This window comes from Colias philodice, chromosome 1 (genome assembly GCF_061535455.1).
Source record: "Colias philodice isolate Cphi_HAF_F1 chromosome 1, ilColPhil1 Martin Lab GWU primary, whole genome shotgun sequence".
In the NCBI taxonomy this organism is placed as follows: Eukaryota; Metazoa; Arthropoda; class Insecta; order Lepidoptera; family Pieridae; genus Colias; species Colias philodice.
In genome coordinates this window covers 9,761,923-9,769,410 of record NC_143086.1, presented here as the reverse complement: position 1 = coordinate 9,769,410, position 7,488 = coordinate 9,761,923, and positions in this window count along the sequence as shown.

Sequence of the window (7,488 nt, the reverse complement as noted above, 5' to 3'; positions counted from 1 at the left end):
GCGTGTATGGGAGAGAAGCGCCTTCTAACACAAGTGAATTAATTAAAACCATTATTGAATTTGGATTCCGAATTTAAGAGAATTTTATAATTTAAACAAATTAAATATTAGAATTTGGCACAAATTCGTCCTAGTCTTTAATCTTAATGATAAATAATTAAGGGCCGATTTTTAAATGCTTGTATAAAATTTATCCGTCCAATAAAGTATTACACGATAATATTAAAATGTCACGTAAACTGTCAAATACGGGCAATTAGAATACGTTTTTAAAATAGTAGTTTTATACATTATTCGACGAATAAGTTCTAACCAAGGATTGAAAAATCAGCCCTAATTAGAATTATTATTATCAGCGCGGTAGGAGCGCTATCTATGGACTTACACAAAAACTTATGATCGAAGGTCGTTAGGCTAGGAATCAAGTAGAATATATTTTGATTATGCAAAATTGCTTTTAAAGAACTTTTCAATATTTTTTTTTAATGCTGGGTCGAAGTCAAACTGAGCAAAGTTAAAACAAACTACTTTATGTTTATTTGCGTCTCGACTCTCGAGTGAAATCTGATAGTATAGAATTCGCAAGTTTTGCTGAAGCAAAGCAACAACCGCATAAGTTCTCCAAATATTCTGTTCATTCTTGACCTGTATTCTGTTTAATACTACTCCGAATATCCGAATTGTACTATCTCTAGGGATTACAGAATAATAATTGTTTATTTGGCATATTATATTTATACTCGAATTTTGATTCTACCTTTACAATTACTGAGTAGTTACATAATATTATTGATTGAATAATTTGTAGTTGTAATATTTGTGTAATATATTCTCTTAGTCGGACCGCAAACTGATTCGGCTTGTGTTTTATCGTTAAATGTTTTATTTAATTGAGACCGTTAAATAATTAAAATAATATATTGTGCCAAATTTTCTTTACGGACGCGATGGATAATTGATTAGAAAAAAGGATTCACGGTATTAACTTATATTTTAAGTAAATCGATTGTTCTAGTAGGTACTTAGTAAAAAGTTTAAAAATATATATATACGTATATATTCTTTTCAATGTAATTCAATTTTATTGATTTCTCATTTAAATTTTGCATATACCTAGATGGTCCAGTGTTTGTCTTGCGAAGTTTCAATCCCTCTGACCTCTTAACTCGTTTTTATTCCAACTGATTCGGATATATACGGGAGATATAACTAGTGCGACACATAGCTTTGTTCGTTTATTTGATTTTATGTATTCCTTTAATTATTATGTGTCCGCGATTCTGCGTTTTTTTCTTACTGTTTCAATTGTTTCTTTAACTACTTTTTTTTTGTTTGCTCATAACCTCATTTCTCTTATTAATTTTATATATCGCTTTAATTTGTTTATTTGTTGTTTCATTGTCTATGCTGTTGCCTGTTATTTTAATTACCTACTCAGGGCCGATTTTTCAATGCTTGGATAAAACTTATCCGTCGAATAATGTATAAAACTACCATTTTAAAAACGTATTCTAATTGCCCGTATTTGACAGTTTACGTGACATTTTAATATTATCGTGTAATACTTTATTTTTTATAAAAATAACGGCATAATGTTTTTCTTTGTCTTCTGAGAATATGTCAAAAAATAGGCGTGAAGCAGAATTAGCAAGTAGGTAATGTGTGCTAACATACAATAGAATTCATTTCGTAATTAGCAATTACGAGCTTTAAGAAAAAAAACTTCGATGCTGTGTTAAAGAAAAATAGGGTTGGGGAAATGAAATATAGTGACGCGTAGAAATAAATTATTTAAAAATCATCATTTTGTTCAGTTGTCGCCACCTTACAACTAACATAAAATTAAAAAATAAATAATAATAGGCAACATAAATTTTAATATTTTCTCCTGGTAAAAAGCAAATTAATTAACATCGTACGCATAAACTTACCTCTGAACTCCAAGGTAACGACTCTTTCTGCTTTGGATTTTATTAATTTAAAACGTTTTAAATATACCGTGAGCGACATGTTGGATAATTTTTATTTACTCCATTTAAATAAAATATGATTTAATCAAATAAAACAACTTCAAAACTGTCCACGGCGGACATCGCGAAGGCGCGTTCCACCGCGCTAATTTTGAATCTATACAACTTTTACGTGACTGGGATCAGGGAGAGCTTTCTCGACGACCGCTTGCGATGAGCGATGGCACTAAAGTGAAGCTCAGGCTCCGGGCAATGAGGAGCTTCGAGCCTCCCTCGCGCTGTGGTGGAGAGTGTGGAGTGGGCAGGGAGGCGGGCGGCAGCGCGGGTGCGTAATAACACCACCGCCGTACAGCCTTTGTATTTTGTAAGCTGATTCGGTCATGATTTTAGCATGGTCAATTTTTTACCCCTTCATCGGATACCGCTTAGATAATATTCTAATAACTAAACAAGCGATTATTCTGAATACAAATTATTATTTATCCGAATGAAAGCACTTTAACGTTTATGTAAAATTTATATGAATTTATATTGAACTTTTTAATACGTTTTTAAAACCAGAATTGTCAAATAAATAGATACAATACGAAATAGAACATAATTTGCTAGGTATTTATGCAACAAAGTTATCTAAATGCAAACAATGCAAAAAGTGTATAAGTGTAAGTGCATAAGTGTAAGTGTAAGTGCATAAAAGTGTTTTTATCTTTAAGAAAATTTGTCAGATATCATTTTTGTATGATGGTATAATGCCATTTGAAGTTCTGTTTATTAAAAAAGTTCTATAATCCTTCACCCTATCGACGAAAAAAAGTAAAATCACACGGTTAACAAAGGATTTTGTAACTTTGTCGTCAATGTAAACTCCTAACTTTTTTAACTGGGCAAATATCTGTCATTCAATTACCTATTTAAGAATAGGAAGGCCTTTCTCGTTTAGGCGTATTCAAGCTTAGGCCACAACTTAGGCTTTACATTTTATAGAGTTTACGAATGCTTTTATGTGCACTCTTTAGGGCCGGCGCCCACTGCCGGCACGGCGTGGCATGGCAGGGCAGAGGATTTTATTACTAATGAAGTTATTTTGAATCTTATTTCAATCAGTTTAGAATTCAAGTTACTTTATTTCGATGCCACGATGCCGCGACGTATCGCAGGATGCTGCAGCATGACGCGGCACGCCGCAGGATGCGGCGGCATGACGTGTCTTGCTGTTTCATTCCAAGGAATGCCGCGGCGCGCCATTGCATCCCGCGAGGCGTATGCGTCACTTTGGGGTCGAGGAATTATGATTGCTAGCTAGTTGAAATAAGGTTGAAACTTATGCAGCATTAGTGGGGCTTTAGCAGGATACCACGGCATGCCACTGAATGCCGCGGGATCACGCAGCACGCCGCGGGATGCCACTGCACGCCGCGGGATGCCATTGCACGCCGCGGGATGCTCTGCCGTGCCATGCCGTGCCGTGCCGGCAGTGGGCGCCGGCCCTTAACAGCCCAATTTCGCCCATCCTCAGTATGTATTTTGAATGATCTTTGAGCGTCAAAAAGTGATCCCTGCTTTCGATGTAGGTTCGTTTATTTCCTGCGGAAAATTCTCTTTGATCTTAACCAAAAGAGTCTAGTACCTACTTTTATGAATTATTAAATACAAAAGTTCGGTCAATTTCTTACAAGCAATTTGCGCACGTATTTTGTAATAATAGTTTTTGTATTCTTGTGTGTTAACTAGTTTCTTGTAAATATCCCCATCAAGGGAGTAGGTATCTGGAGCACATATAGGAAAGAACTCATTTCCCAGAGCTAACGTTATTACAATTTCTATCTTAGGTTCTTTAATAACATTGTGAATTGAAAGACAGTGGCTTTCATAGTTAATGATTAAAATAATGCAACACTATTGTAATATACTAAAGTACTATTCACGTAAACACGTGGCGAACATTTGAATTCCCAAGAAGTAATTGATTGTTATTAATCACATTATATTATCTTACTGTTATTATAGTGTGATAAATGTAATAGTCAATTAAATAAAAAAATAAGCATGACGATATGTAAAACAAAGAAAAAAATATCCTAAATAAATATGATATAATAATAAAATAATAATAAACTCTTTATTAGCAGGTAGGCAATATTAAAATTAACAATTTATGTACTTACAATCTACTTAATCTAACAACCTACATGCTAAAAGGATTGCCGCTCAGCATTTTACAATGAAAAGCATAGACTTTCAATGCAGCTGATTTTCAGCGACACCTAATTATAAAAACGATCTAATCTAATGTATTAAATATAATAAATAAATATAAAAAGAGGAAATAATATAATAAAAAAATAATAAATAGTAATATCTATTTTTAAATAAATATACATAACTATTGTGTTAATAAATATATAAATACGTGTAGGTACAATGTGCTTTAAAATCTTTAAATGTTTTTCTGTTTATTTAAGAGGTATGCTGTTAAATACTTGTTAAAAGAGAATTTTTATCCCGAACAGGAGGAGGTAAATCGTTCCAACAATGCGTTGCTGCCCATTTGTAACTACCTCGAAAAGCGCCTGTACGATACTTAGGTACTATAAGAGGATTCGAGGATATAAATTTTATTTAGTTGTTCTAATATATCTGTACGACCTCTAACAATACATAATATATTACATAATCTTATTCAATTCTTAAAATTTTCAGAATATTGTAATACGTTCAAATAGGTAAATGCTTCCATAACATGTTACTTTTAAATAGGTAGGTATAAAATAAAACAAGGGATTAGATATAAATAAATATTTTACGCATAACATTTTTCTTCTAATTTAAATATGTAATATGTAAAGGAAATGTATAATTGGTGCACAAATTCCCCTGGAGGTTTTAACAAGGGCTCGTACAAGACAAAATAACGACCCTCGTTACAACAATAACCGAAACCCTTCGTTGCTTAATTGCAGAAAATTAATATATCAATGTTATATTCATGCAATGTTTTGGTAAGACCAATTTTGTGTACCTGGAACGCTTTTAAATCCGAGATAATTCAATAAACCATCACCACGTGCTGCATTAATGCTAATTGCAAATTAATGGTAGGTATGTCTTTTGATGGCTAGCAAGTAAATTAACTTATGGGAAGTTCACCTACATAATATAATTATTAGTTTACACATAATTACGTGTTAACTATTATATTACCATTAATAATTATTAATGGAGATGATATAATTGTCATCATCAAATATATAACCAATTAATTATGTACATTGATGACCTACACCTATCTATTTAGCAATGTGATCAAACCTCAAAAAATATCGGTAAGACTTTGAGCTAGTATCGGCGTTGTTCTGTCGGATGTTTCAGAAATACGTGGGTATCAGCCTAAGATGGGTATATATGCGGTTTAATTTACAATTTTTTTAGAGTTCATCGTAAGGCGTCAACGGGATTGTGAGCAATCTTTAAACGTTAGTTATTTATTTTCTTAATAGCATTATAATTGTATGAGTATATTTTAATTTGAATCCTGGTTGTTGTGGTTGTTTGTGGAAATAATAACGTATTGGAGACAATTGCGTCGTCGACGAGCTTCAGCCTTCAGCAGAGCCGGCGGTGGAGGCTGCGACCAGCGTCGCGGTCCCCGCCCGGCCACCTCCAACCCCGGTGACAAGTGATTGTGCGATAAGTGCAGTTTGTGAGTGTAATGTGCGCGTAAATAAACATGATCTTTCGAGTGTTTTCAAACTTAAGTGAATCTGTGTAACGCTATTATAAAAAACAATTGTAACTTAATCTTGTAACCCTATCGTAAAGAACAAATGTATCTTAATCTTATACTTATTGTATCTTCATCTTTTAATCAATGTATGTTCATCTTGTAATCATAACTAACACAATCATTTAGTAAATAGACACTAAATTGTAATATGACCTTGTTAGTTTTAAGTTCATCTTTCATCAATTTACTAACCCTCATCTTTTCCCCCGGGAACATGTACGATTAAGTACCTCATCGTACAGACAATACATGTTCCCGGAATACTATCCGTCGATTTTGCACCTTTCATTATAATGTATTATTATTTTACCACACAATAAGTTAGTTCGCACCGGGATTCCGCATCGGGCGGAGCTCCATCCTAGATCATCTCATTTCATCCCATCAGTGAATTAATAATAAATATCTCTATATCTCAATCTCATATCTTATAATTTATCCCATTACAATAATCCTTTCTGATTTAAAACCATTCAGTGCTTCGTTGGTACATTTTCCATTATTAAAACGAAATAAAGTAATAGAAACGCATCTGTACAAAAAGCCACGGCGTTGGTATACAGTATACACAATACCAGGGCAATGTGAACCAAAATTTAACTACCTATTCTAAAAGATAAACTCATAAACATACCAACACGATAAATAAGTATCTACTTGACTTTAAGATCGTCCGTTAAAGTGTTTTTCACTTTCTTTTATCCTTATTGTTATGAAACAACATTATTCGAATAGACAACTTTTACAACGGGTATAAAATCATCGGATAAAGGAAATGTATATTGTCTTTATTCGTATTCCTTTCAGGTCGCAACTAGCAAAGGCATTCTTGGTATGATTTTTTAGCTAGGCGATAGTTAGGAAGCTAGAAGGATACAGGTTTATATTGCCGCGGTGAAATATTTCATCCCCATGGGGATTTTCTTTGACCACACGGGCGTAGCCGCGCGTAACAACAAGTTGATTATAAGCCAGCTTTTTGCTCTCTGCATTGCATAAAAGATGATGTGATTAGAAGCTATACGACTTTATATAAAAGTACGGCCTTGAAGTTTTCTCTCTGGTCGAGTAGAGCGTTAATATAGAGTGGCAGGTTTAATTTTACGTGTAACATACATACATAATATGTTAATCTCGCAACTGAAGTACCCTTGAGGTTTTTCGGATTATTATTTTACTTTGGAAAGAGCTGGATCAATTTCAGGATGAAACGTAAATAAGTACGAACTACGAAGAACTGAGAAAAATGTTGACATACCAAGTTGCTTTCACTAATCTTAGACTGGATTAGGTATAAAATATATAGGTTTAGAAACGAAAATACTAGGCTGTTTTTCGAGTTTATTGCCTCTCAATATTATTTTATCCACCAAAACCTTTAAATCATAAGCTTGGAAAAACAGACACGGCCAAGTTTAAAAAAGGAATGCAAAAACAATAAAGAGGGCACATTTTATAGGGATAGTAAAGTTGGATTAATTAAATAAACTGATAAAATAGTATAATTAATGAAATTATTATTAATCATGTTAACTATAAAATTTATTCATTTCTCCATCAGCGATCGTCAACCTTTTTAGAAATTGCAATAATATGACTTCTAAATTTATTGGGTCCATTCTTCTAACTAACAATTTTTTTTACAACTCTACTCTGTATAAGCTTTTGTTTCATCGATCTAGGAATTATTTGTTTAAACACAACTACACTTTGTAACGATTTCTCCAACTGTTC